This window comes from Taurulus bubalis, assembly GCF_910589615.1.
Source record: "Taurulus bubalis genome assembly, chromosome: 2".
NCBI lineage: Eukaryota > Metazoa > Chordata > Actinopteri > Perciformes > Cottidae > Taurulus > Taurulus bubalis.
In genome coordinates, this window is record NC_136590.1 from 17068916 (window position 1) to 17083147 (window position 14232).

Here is a 14232-nt window from a genome sequence, read left to right on the forward strand (position 1 = left end):
AGTGTAACATGAAACATTGGACGCTCTGTTTCTACTCAGAACCTCCCACCCGCCCCCTCCTCATGTCACACACAGGGAAAGCCCATTTGGCAGGCTCACGCGCACACACACGCACACACACACACACACGCGCGCGCGCACACATGCATATACACAGACAGGTGAGCATGTGCGAGGACACATACTCACACGCACACAACTCTGTATCCGTTGAGTAAGTGGGAAATGTAATTTCCTGTGCAGGATGGGGGTGGGGGGCGGTGTGTTGTTGAGATTGACGCCGGGCAAATCACACTTCCAGCTGTGGAGGACAGCGGGTGCAGACCAACGTCAGGGCTTTTATTTTGGAACACACACATACACACACACACACACACACACATGCACACACACACACGCACACACACACACACACACACACACACACACACACACACACACACACACACACACACACATGCTGACACAGGAGGAGGAGGTGGGTTGCAGTCTGATTGTGGGTGGGCAACTTTATGGCCAGTGAAATGATGGTGAAGAACATTAAATGGAAAAATATTCTGCATTCAAAGGTTCTAAATCAACCTCAAGTGTTAAACTTGCTCATCCTGCTTTCGAAAATTCGTCCAAAAACCTTGTATTTGTTAAATTGTCGTTCCTGTACGTGTGCGTGTGCACGCATGTGTGTGTGTGTGTGTGTGTGTGTGTGTGCGTGTGTGTGCATGTGTATTTGTGCACATCTATCTCCCCTTATCTCTTGTCTCGTTCAACAGGCAGTGAATCTTTGTACAGCAGGGTTTTGAGAAACTTTGCTGGCTTTCATCAAACCTCAGATAGCATGCGCTGTGAGGATCTGGGACACTTTTGATTTACGGATAACAAAAGAGACAGCCCGTGGGGGCCTCATAAGTGCTTCCAGTCTGGCGACGTTTGACAAACGTGGCTGTTCCCTCGACAAAGAAGTCCCCACTTTACCAAAGCTCTGTGTTGGCCATTCAGCGCAAAATATGGTGTGGGATTCACAAAATTGGGACTCCTTGTCTCACGCATTTGTTCTGCTTGTTATCAGCTCGGCTGGCAGATCTGACTTGATGTTGTACATGTGAAAAAAATGCAACCGTCCAGTGCAATACATCCTGTTTTCAAGTCCACGACACCGTCTGGAAAGTGAGTAAAGGGAATAGTACATTAGTATTATAACTATCTTAACCCTAGAACATAAACGTTAAAAATATTCACACTATCACTAACGTCGGGTATATTTCACGCGATATAATGTACCTGATAAAATGTATTAAAATATGTTAAATTACAACAATACAAGGCAAACTGAAATACTCTTCTTTTATTTTACCCTAGAACTAGAAAAATTAGGGAATCGTCAATGAAACATGATAAACATTTACTTTTAGTTTGACACGGGGCCCGAACAGCGGAAGAAAGTCCTGTGTTGTTTGAGCCATCCGGCTCACTTCCCACCCACACACACACTTTGTGTGGATTATCACACTTACGTCAGTTGCGCTGACCGTCCAATAGTAACGCTGTTACCGTGTCGGTAACAGACGCCCGAGGGCCCCTGACCGACCAACCGTCTGTATTTCAAAGAGTCAGGAGTGATAATAACTTCCTGCTGTGGCTGGAAATGAGCTCAATGTGAGCAGTTAGGCTAAACCATGACAGTAAAGTTGGAGTGCTGTAAAACCAGAAACACGAGCCCAAAAGAAACAGCAGAATTGGGTGATACTATCAGCTTATCAAGCAGGCAGTTAACAGTACGCCTACAGCTGCAGTACCGGTATCGGTGGGAATTGAACAGTGCAGTACAGTGATGAGCAAATGTGGAAGAAATAACTACATCTGTTAGTTATTAAGCTTGTTGGCAATATAGGGTTACCAGGATATTAGTAAAGACGTTTTTTTTATTGGTTCTTCTTAATCCATCTGTGGGCTGCAGGAGGCAGTCTCATCAACTTGGCAGTAAACAGTGCCAAAACAAGTCATGGATAGCCTGAGCGGCAAAGGTGCAACAGTACAATGAGTTATACAGATATATTAATATTAAACTTACATTTATCAAATTTGATAGGGTTTCCAAAAGTTCAACCTCGGCTTTAAAGCTATGGGCAAGAAGTCCTTTCAGGGATATAGATATGTTTTGCTTGGAAAGCAAACGTGGAAGACAGGTGAAATGCTATTGGAGTGAGAAAATCCTTCCCCTGTATACATACATATATGCTACTTTTTAAAGTGCGTTACGAGCAAGCCTATAGCTGATTTTGATAAAACAATGCAACGGTATATGGTGTTGTGTTCGGGTGCTGTATGTACAACACTCCGACACCCATAGTGCCATGCTAACAGAGGCAACAAGCTATTTATTTTAATACAAATACCCCATTCAAGTGGGGAAAAATCTTCTAAAGAGCTAAGATTAAGGTACGGTAGAAAGGAATTTTTGATGTCCAATATATGCTTCATGAGGGGAAACTGGGACCACGTTGTCATCATCCAGATGTGATTAAATGTCCAATCAAATTATATACAAGTCATCAAAGTATAGCGTTTTGTTTACGAGGCTCTGCTGGTGTTCAGATGTGAAACTGGACTGAAGTTTGGTCTCAGGTTGTTTTTTCTGTTTTCTTTCTTGGAGGTAAATATTGCCCCCTTGTGGGAAATATATGAAGTGTTTATTAGTCCAGAGGTTTTCTGATGAGTGGATAATCTCTGTGCAGTATGTGTGTCAGTGGAGCAGTTGGATTTTCCCAAGGAAGAGTGAAACAAAACACAAATACACATCTTTAGGCTCTTAAATGGCTGAAACCTTCTTTATGTTTCCAACAGCAACAACAACAACTCTACAGCCAAATACAAATGCTATGTTACAAATCGTATTATGAAAACCATGAGGATACATGTTATTGCATCTCAAATACAAGGGTGATGCAGATTTAGGTTTCCGTGAGACGGAACTTGAGGGGACAACGGGCCGCCTGGTTGACCTTTCACCCACATGCCACTTCTGCAGGGTCCACAATCATCCTGCAAATCACTCCGCCTGACCTTTAACATTGCATGTCTTTGGAAATCGCCTCCTCGGGATACTCTGATTGGCTGAGGTGGCTTAAAGCGAGCATGTCAGGCTGTGGCTGAGAGTAAATAAAGGTCATGGGAACCTGTACCTTTTGATGTTGACGAGATGCAAGAAAGTCAGGAAGGGTATTCCTCTTTGTGCCATTGGAAAATAATAAAGTTCATGGATGACGTCATTAAATTTAATTAGTTTTGATTGTGTCTCATTATTATGTCAGTATTATAATTCTCAACCAATCTTTACCTCTGAAGGTTTCTTCACGTTACCATCTGTAGGGAAGAAAAGCAGTTTGACATTTAAGTACACCATACAAAGCACAGAAGATTTTTGTCCAAGATTCCAACACAATTTACATGGATCTAATAGAAAGAACCGACCGTGCCCTCACCTGTGCTGTTGACGTTGACTCACCTAACACAGACCTTGAAAATAATATATCCGGCAGCTAAGAACAGGCCGATCCCTCCTCCAATCAAAACATACTTGATATCTGGAAGTAAAACAAGCAGCAGGCGTCACACGGCCATTTGACAAACAAGATGCAACGTAAGACCTGCGACAGAACGGAACATCTGTTTGGGCAATGCCAGCTCATCGTCAGCCCTCCTGACACATGGGGGATACTTGATTTCACAACTTGTTTACTCCGTGGAAGATAAAAGTCTCAGTCATGGTATCAGGCTCCTTTCTGAAAATTGTATCGTGCCTTCCAGTGTTTGCAATTTCTAGTAATCATTGAGGGGGGTTATAACTGTTGCCACTATGTTGGTTTAATATTTTGTAACGGTTTTCCATTTTTGTTTATTTTGTATTTGTATATAGCATCACTGGGTGACTGCAGAAAATACTTTTATTTTGAAGCATCAGCTGAGCTGCGAGGTAGAGCTCACGGGGTTTTCTAGGGGTACCTGAACACACCATACCTGTGTGCTCACTGTGCTGTGAAGTCTCGGTAGCGTCACGCACTTTTCACACCGGCAAACACAGACATCTCAGCAAGGTGAAGATAACTAATATGAAAGACGATAAAGGAGGTTCAGAGGAATCCCTTGTTTGAGCATGCAGCCAACGAGGTATTGTGTCCGTTTGTTGTGTACTTGCACAATGTTTGTTGTCGATGCTGTGTTTGCTGACTAGCTAGCGTCGTGGGTTGTGTGTGTTTGGATGCCTTGTATTTCATAGTTTTCACGGTTCGATGTGGAGAAGAAGATTTCATTAAAAACCCGTAACGGAAACCATTTGCTATCTGACTGTGCTTGGGAGGGAGTCACAGGGGTATTCTGAACGCACTTTTTTGGTGCAGCATATGTTGTCTATCATCCAGTGGGCCCCTACTTTTGAGCTTGTTGCCACTTAAAGAGTTGAAGAAGAAGAAGAAGAAGAAGAAGAAGAAGAAGAAGAAGAAGAAGGCATACTATATTGATCCTTAAAGGGAAAATTACATGTGTGTGCCTCCACGCCGGTGACAGCCGTGGCCGGAGGCATTATGTGTTTGGATTGATGAGGTTTTGAAGGTCAAAGGTCAAGGTCACTCAGATCCTTCTCCTGAAAGCTATATCAAGGTTTATTTTATTATATTTAGATCACTGTGACATCACTATACACATCATTTGGCCCTAAATCACGCATTCATATGGTAATTTTTAAAGTTTAACACAAATGTCTAAGAGGATGAAATGATAAAGTGATGAAACAGGAGCCATTGATCTACTAAAATGTTATATTCCTTGGATTTGTCAGATACCAAGAGCCAGCAAAACTCTGGCACATACAACTTGATCTGTCTGAATGGATAACAAAGCCAAATGTACTTTTTCAGGTCTTGCTCTGAACACTTTTCACAAAATGTAATAATGAACTCAAAGGAATTATTATCTCATTATTTAAATATTATAGCTGAACAAATATTTTCAGGGGTCATGTTGTATGTGCAGCCTATATTGATTGGCTCACTGTAAATAGCCTCTAAATTGTTGTGTGTTCAGTTTTACGTGTTGACCCACCTGGTTGCTCGGCAGAGTCTGCTCCGTCTCCTCTCACACTCGTCAGCAGACCCTCTGAAAGCAAATTGTTTACGGCGAATTATTTTCAGGTCACAAAAACAGGCTGTTCACACAGACAGGAAGGAGGTACCGCCACAGGGTTGTCGACATCAGATAAGCCCGGTGTCAGTGTTCTGCACGGTACAGATAGTTGCTCAATGCTCGGTGGTGAAGTGAAGCTGCTTTCATGCACCTGTAGTATTCTGCAGCTCTCTTTGAACATCGCTGCTGCGACCCGCTTCGATTCGGCCCGATTTGAATGGGCGTTATCAGCGGCCATCAGCCTCAGAGATACAGGAACAAGGGGCCTGCTACACATGCAACGAGTTTTTTCCCCTCAACCTGACCAAGTCGTTTTGTTGGTTAAACGTTACGATTCACTTTCACTTTCCACAACTCGGGAGGTGCAATTTTGGACCGTCTGAAGCCTCAGAATGGTTTAGTGAAGGCCACTGGTGGCTGGGGGCAGTAGCAAAGTGCCTTGCTCAAGGACACTTTGGCAGGGGTCACTATTGTCAGGTTTTCACCACTCAAGATATGAGCCAACCTGTACGGAGCATAGAGTGATGAGAGAGGTTAACCTCTTGCGGGCCACAAACACATGCGGGCCACAAGCTTGTTTTAGACCTGGCTCAACTTGAGCCTGGTGCTTGTCATGCTGATGGCACTTCAGAGCCAGACGCTGAACAATTATGTGGCGACTGTGAAGCCTTTATGGTTTCCCCTTTTTAATACAAAACACAAACATTTTGAGAATCAAGTTGACAAGCAAACTCAAGGTAAACATCATTCTGACATCCAAAGTGTCTGCTTCTAGCCACCACCAATGTGGAAATGTAAATAGTAGAAAGAGAAATCCGAGATACCCTTGAGCCAGACACTCAGCTGCTCCGGTTTCGGACGCTACCAGACAAGAGAAACGGTCCTGCGGGCGGCTCGGCACGACTGTAACAGCGAGTGCAGCTGAAACAGAGCAAACACGCTCAGCAAGCAGGCTATCTTACATTTTACAACTCCCCCACCCCCCGGTCGCATTCCTCTGCCAGCTCTGGGAGCTGGCCTGTTGTTATATGTGAGACCTTAAATAAGAACAAAAGTGAACGCAGGTTAAACGGGAACAAATGATTCTCAGTGGTCTTTTTTTCTGTAGGCTTTTATTGGATTTTCTTGTTTTCTGCTCGGTGATCCGCACAAGAACCAGAACCTTGCTGAAGGTCGTACACTGGAGTTCAAAGAGTTGGCTGTTTCAGGGATTGAACCTGTGACTAGTCATGGGACAGTCTATGTGTTATGTATCCGTCTATGTTCATTTCAGCTTAACGCGCCCTGAGTGTTGGGAAAGATAAAGTTTCCAGTGACCACAGCGCGACCTCTTACATAATGTGTCACGTCCAGCAAGCAGAGAGCATGGGCACTCAAATCACACCCAAAGTCAAAATACTAACGCAGGTTTACCAGAAAGACAATAAAACAACTTTTTAATACAATGTGCTTTGGAACTGGCATGTACACGCAAATGTTGAATTTATTGGCTGGCATTATATCACCTCTTAAAAAGGTTTTAGAAATATAATCTGTGCTAGTGTGAGCAGGGTCGTCATTCTATCAGAGGATCAGCTCTAGTCCACGTCGATGTGTCCTTGGGCTAGACACTTGACCCCAAGTTGCCCCCGTAGCCTCCGGTGTGTGAATGTCGTATGAATGTTAGTTATGTATGAATGTATGGATGGGTGTGAATGGGTGAAGGATTACATGTAGTCAAAGCGCCTTGAGTGGTCTAGAAAAGTGATATACAAGCACAAATCCATTTAGCATTACCACATAGCATTTAGCATTTACAACATACAGGTTTACATTGTACTCACCAGTGATGAGGACAGCCCTGATGACCGCCGACAAACACCGACCAGTCTGAAATGCTCTCATCTCTCTCGTGGCGTTTCTGGTCCGCTCACTGACTTTTTGAAGCACTGTGAGATTTTTTTGCTTCTTTTCTTTTCTCGTATATGATGACAAGCAGTTTCCTGAGCTTGTGGGTTTCAAAGCTTTGCTGATGAAACGATTGCGCGTCTATCTGGCTTTTGCTGCTGTGACACAAGACCCCTCACATGTATTGGGGTAAGCCACAGTTTTAACATTGTTTGAATCATTCTGAAAATCAAAAGCAAAATGTTTTATTTCATAGAAAAGACAATGAACATTAATTTACACAAGCTAATTTTCATCTGCAGTCCTGGGCAGGTCAGTGTCAAGAGAAAACACACAAGAGTGCCTAAGTATGTGCAAAAGATCCATAAACACCTAAGCACAATGTATTCTGTCATGCATCTTCAGCGTGCTGACGAGCGGTTGACAATGCTGCTTGTTGACATAGATTACTAGATGTAGGTTACTGATGTTGTTTGGATGGAAAGATTAGTGGGTCATATGTTGCCAAGATGCCAAGATGCTACTCAGATTTATTACTGCAGCTCAAATTAGACTGCATCCTAGTCTGGCAGTTGTTTTTCGACCATGTTTAACAGCTCCACTTCTTTATGCAAAGATGACAACACTGCTTTTCTGGCTTGCAAAATGCTCCCCTTTGATTGGTTGGCCACCTGCCATATCATAAAAATAAATGTACTACCTGTGTGAACACACCTTTATCATCTTTAAAAATAACGTATATCTGCAGCTTTATTTCTACAGGGATCTGTTTGACACTGCACTTCACCATACACGGAAAACAATAATTAAACACGATATTTCTTCTTGTTTTTGCTGCCATGTTAAAAAGTAATGCAGTTCACACAAAGATATCTTACCATCATAAGATATAGTCTTTTTGGCAACTGTACTGCCCACTAGGTTTTAATCAGATATATCGACATACAGGGAGTGCAATTATATTTGGGCCCCTTGGAAATGGCGGTGTTCGAGAAGAGGTCACTGATTTCACAAAAATATATAGATCCAAATATCTATTTATTTATTGTCAGTAGCAAAACCAAAATGATGTGCTTATTCAACATAAACTATACAAACTAAATTAACCATAACACTATCAATTTGCCTTTATGAATAATTTCTTATGTTCCTTGGTATTTTGTTTGTCAAATACAGATTATTGCTAGGTAATATATTTGTTGATATTGTCCAATGTATTTGTATTTTATTTTATCATGTGACGATACGATGATGTGTCAGTGTGTGTATGCTTCATAACTACTGCGTGTTATAATGGTGTGAACTAGGGCGAACATAACCACGGCACTGCATTAACATGAAGAGGTTTTTTTGAAATGCGTTACAATGTTTCTCTGTCACTGAGTTCATGTCTTCTACTATATATGATCGGCGTCAGCTGTCCTAGAGTTACCATACCAGGGTTTACTAGCCTCTCAGCCCTGAAGGCCGGTTATCCCCTCGGCCTGTTCTCAGTGGGCATGAAGAAGCATGAGCCCGGCAGCTTGATGGCTCCCTATAGTTTTGCAGTCACCCAGAACACATGTGGGTGTCAGTCATGATGGCACAAACAAAGACTGAATCCTGACCCTGGTGGCTGGACTTCATTCTTTGGTGTCTGTTAAATAAATCACCTTTCTGTGTTTGTAAGGCAAGAATATCCGAGCCAAATCAATCTGAAGCATTGATTATGGATATGATAGAAAATTAAATACTCAACGTTTTTTCATGCACTTTTGTTAAATGCAATACACTGTTGCAGGCCTAGCACTAATAAACTAAACAGATAATAAAAAAGGAATACAATATAATCCATGACTCTTCTGTCCATCTGTATGCTCAGTAATTCTTTAAGCAAAAGTCAGCAAAATATACCAATATGGCTTCATCCTAAAGTCTCATAGGTGACATTCTAGTGAGAAAGTGCATAGGTGTGCACACTTCAAAGAGCCTGTCTGCTGCTTCTTCACTGCTCAGATCTGCAGTATGCCAGCTGTCTACCCTAAATTATCAACTTGCCTCGGACTACGGACATTGTATTTATAACAGCTACTTGCTAGCTGTCTTAGAATACACATATGCATACAACATATAAATACAACAAAGAAACCACCCAAAATGTGAACATGATGGAGCATTATTTATAAACGATTTACTGTATGTCAAAAAATAATTGACGAAACTCCAAACCTTTTACAGCCCTTTCAAGTTTACAGTTTTACAGTTCATAATCGCTTATCCTTTAAAGTTCCATTTGGGTTGAGATTTCACTTCAACTACCATTATAGCATAGGGTTAGCTTTTGTTTTTGGCTAAGGCCCATATAAATGGGCTGCTGACACAAGGAAATTTGCTGTTGGAGGGTTTGAGGTAAAAAGAGAAAGGTGAGAAAAGGGCTGGAGGAGAAGGGAGCAGGCCCATGTGAGGCCTTATTCTGGGCAAGATATGAGTGCCGACAGTAACAGGGAAATGGCCTTGCATCCAGTATCTCTGCTCACAACATGATACTCACACACTGCTCAGTAATTAAGTATATCACCCCAAAACAACGCAGGGACTTTTTCGTTTAAAAAAAATAACCACACCAAATTATCTGCAAGTACAATCCTCATATGCGTTGGAATACAAGACTTTTTAAATGTGATTCATATAAATGTGTATATCCGTTGCATGTCAAGGGAAAACAGTTTTAAGTGATCCCTTAGTCATGCACTTTGACTGATACATTCAATAATGCAACTTGACAGTATTTGTCCATTCAACATAAATATAATTGCCTAACATGAAGTCCATTATTGTAGAAGATTGCATGTATTACTGCCTAAAGCAAGACAAATACGTGTGCAAAGGTTAGCAAGTGTAGAGGGTGCAGTCAGCAGAGAGCCAGGCTGTTACCTTCTGAAATAAAACATGACCAAAATAGACAGGCTTAAATATGGCACCTTGATGGAGCACAGCCACACACTGTGGATGCTGGGGCCATTGGATTGTTGGAGCAAACAAGTGCTCAACAGAGATTGGGATTTCATGCTTTCCAACCAAATTGTGTGTCTCATACTCTATTGAAACAGATGCAACTGGTTATGGCGATGCTATACAGCCAGAGGTCTGTACATTTGTTCTCTCACGGCATATACAACCGAGTTGAGCCACACTGTATTTATTAAACACTCCACTTTCTCCATTTAGGGAATGCACAAGGTAAAGCTCCACATCTGATCTCATCCATTAACTTCCTCTGACTCACATAGGCTTACAAGTCAACAAAATGCCCCCACTCCATTTCCGCTTAATCTCACAGCAACAACAGCTGCATTGGTCCTAAAACTAGACTACCCAGTCCCACACTTTCATGTTCTCAACACGGCCGTGTAAACATGGCTTGAACAACAAGAATTAGACCAGCCCTGTCAAAGTCAGCAGACATACAGCCACCTCCAGCTACCAATCTCCGCTTCAGGGACTGTCACTGCCAGCTGTGATGCAATGGGCTATATCAGAAAGCTTGTTTCCCTGGGTGACAGAAGCCAAATGAGTCACAAGCTAAAAGTTAGCCAATGGTAACTGCACCCAGCCCATCTGTATTGTCCCCACCGAGACTCGAGGTATTGATGCCTCATCTTCATGGACACGAAGGCCCCGTCATCTTTTCAAAGGTGTCTAACGGTAAAGACAGGACCCTATCAGTCCTCACTGCTTAGCTACAAAAATAACCAATGACAGTGTCCATTTCATCCTGCCGGCCTTCCTTGCCCTGCCACTCGACACCCTCTGGTTATTCCAATGTGTGTTAGCTAGCTGCGCCCTATGTTGCTGCTCAGTTTGGCCACACCGACTTGGTCGTCTATTTTGGTATCTTTTGAGCTCGCTCTCAGAACCCTAGCCACACCAGTGCATTTGAACATGGAACTGAGGGCTTGAGACACTTGGTGAGTTTTCTTTGTTTCGTCAACTTCAAGAAAAAGAGTTTGTTTACTATGGATGACAACCACTAACAAAAATGTATTCTCAGCAGGTTGCAGCAGATTTTGCAATGGATTCTTTACTGATGGTTTGTGATTGATACCACCGTCTCGATTGGACGGTTACACTCAGCATGAAAGTCACATCGCCAAGGTGAGGGAGCAGTGTGATTATATGTAATTTAACAAAGACGTTAAAATTATTGAGGCCGAGTGGACAGAACATAATAGATATACAATGTTTGAAATTTGTTCTAAACATTTATGTCCAAAAAGACCTACACACGGGCCTCTGCATTTTATTCCTATAAAAGCATTACACATACACACTATCATATAATTTAAACAAATATTTACATATCTTTGAGGAAAATAGAAAACACTTTTTTGAATGGTTGTACATATATATACAGTACACTTAGCTGGGCTATATGGGTATAAATACACAAGCAGATGCTGGGAAAGTACCGTGGTTGCGAACTGATCTGTAGTTATGAGAGCTGCTAGACTGTTGGCGGCCAAAGTCTCCTGGAAAGCCAAAACATTCTGCAAGTCAGGCTAAAGATACAGTAAAGTAAATAGGTTTTAGTAATTTGACCTGGTTTGTTATGTTCTAATAATATTAATAATACTAATAATAACAATAATAAAAGTAACAATAATTTTTCTTATGGGCTTTTGTAAACTCACCTTCTGCTATTCAAATGATTGTTAACTGTGAACATGAACTGCTCTTAACAACTGCAAATGCTTTTAAATGATACACTTTTAATGTATGGATACAATCAAAAACATAACTGAATCATTGAATGACTGTGTTTATATTTGTCTCAACCCATTCTGCTTATATGGAGAGTCATGGTTATGTAGATAGTTGAAGAGTTGAGTTATATGGCAGTGGCTATGCTCCCAGGTCAGGACATATCAATGGGCTATTCTAAGACCTCACCCAGATAGCTAAAGTAAGCTACAGTACAGCAGCTGCTGCCAAGGCGCTCTGGGACTGATGTGATGATATACTTGCATTTCCTGTGATTTGTGGCGTAAACCTGCAGGCCTGGATGTTGTTCCGGAGCTTTGCATTGTCTAGATATCAGCCCATTAAATGTGATTGCATTTGAAAGGGACCAATGCGAAGTATGGGTCTTTCCTTTAAACATGTTCTAATTAAGTCCCTATAAACAAGCTAAGAGCTCTTCTCATAGCCACCAACAGTATCCTGAGTGCTCACAGCTTTAGGCACCATAGTGCTTAAAATAGCCAAGCGCATGGCATGAAGTGTTTGTATGCTGCCTGCAATATGACAGCATGGCTGAAGCTTGCACATGTCGTGTACATAAAGGTCATTGGTGCAACTGCAGAGTTAGAAACCTTTTATAGTAATCATCAAACAGCCTGTTTCTGAGCTTTTGAACTGCACACATTTTTAAAAGATAACTGCTTACAATGGGTGACTGAGTAGATTGGTTTAAAACCACAATTTTTAAACAGACACTAATTTTATTGTCTCATTTTAGGAACTTACATATCCAACCAATTCCCCTATGTTGACCTGAGCTGGACAACAACTAACGGATCTACAAAGCGGCAGGAGCTGTAGAGGAGGCAAGACAGGTGATGCACGAGACTGAAAGAAGGTTGTTGACATCATGAGCTGTGTGGAAAAGCGACACATGAGTCATCGGGTGGGAAGCATGCTCCACCATCGCTTCCCCAACGGCTTCACCGACTTGTTCATGGACGAGACGGATCGAGAGGTCAGCACTCTCACCGATCGGGCCTTCCGAAGCCTCTGCGTTGGAGATGAGGCGGTTTACAATGACGAGGTGTTGTATGGATACTCACCTTTCAGCTGCCACAAACCTTTGGTGGGGGAGCCTCTTAAAAAGACTCACCACAAGGAATCTAAAAAGCATGGGCAAAACAAAACTGATAAAAACTCTGCCCAGCCGTGGAAACAGCAGCAACAGAAGAATATGTCCCACATGTCGTCTTTTCTGAAGGCATTAAGTGCTACAGAGGAAAGCTGTGAGGGGATGTTGATCAAAAACGGAGGTATGACAGACTCTAACGGGGAATCATGGGATAAATCTGCACTTCGCAGCATCCAAAGAGAGCTATCGGAATTCTCCTCGGATTATCACACCAATCTCACAGGTGGACATTACAAGAACCATCATCGACATCACTCTGGTGATGGTTCATCGAACAAAACAGGCAAAGATGCTGCCATTGTGTCTGGGAAATCCTTAAAGAACAAACATGGGAAATCCACTATCAAACTAAAGAAACTTAACATCAAAAACTTTTTCCTCCACAGTGAGTTTAGTCCTTTCCAAACATGGAGAGATTTTAACCAGTTCCCCTTTGTCCAAGAGGACACCTCTGTTCTTCCCATAGATAGTATCCCTAAATGGTATGACATGCCTTTTTACAAGGAGCTTACAGAGTCACACAGAAAAGAGACTCTGCATATAGAGGAGGTGCAGTCATGCCAGAAAGCAGCAGTTGAGCCCCAGCCCCCTCCTCCCACCGCTCCTAAACCCATCCCTCCCCCTCCTCCACCGAAGGTTTTGCCAAAGCCCTCAGCTACTCTGGCTGAGAAGAGGTGCTCTTCAGAGAGAGGGGATGGGAGTGCTGCCCCCTGGAGGCGCAACAGATCCAGGGCAAAAAGTGTGATTCCATTAAATCAACCTGGGATACCGCTTAAGGAAAACAGTTTAAAAACAGTGGATGAAAATCTTTGGTTGGTTCAAAAGGAGGCTAGATATATGGACGTGACAGCAGTTGAGGAAGTAAGTTCTTTAGCTTCGACTCCGTTCAGCATCTGTCAGCTGATGACTCCCGTCATTCCCTCCAGACAACCAACGGAAACATCTGAAATCCTCCAAACTGTCCTCTCACCGTCCTGCTTCGACCTCCCACTAAGACCACACTCTGAAGCCAAACTTACCCCTGAACCTACAGTCAAGCGGGACAGTTACAAATCCCTCGCCTCAAGCATCCTCTTCAACCTCAAAGACAACAGGAAAAGGGTTAAAAGCCGTTACAGCCCTCCGAAATTCAAAACATTAGAAGTGCCTGAGGAGGGTGGCACCCAATCTCCACAATCAGATCATTTGAAATATTTGCAAGCTGGCTCTGAAGGTTACGCATCTGGCTTAAGCACTCCTGCCATTTCAACAGACAG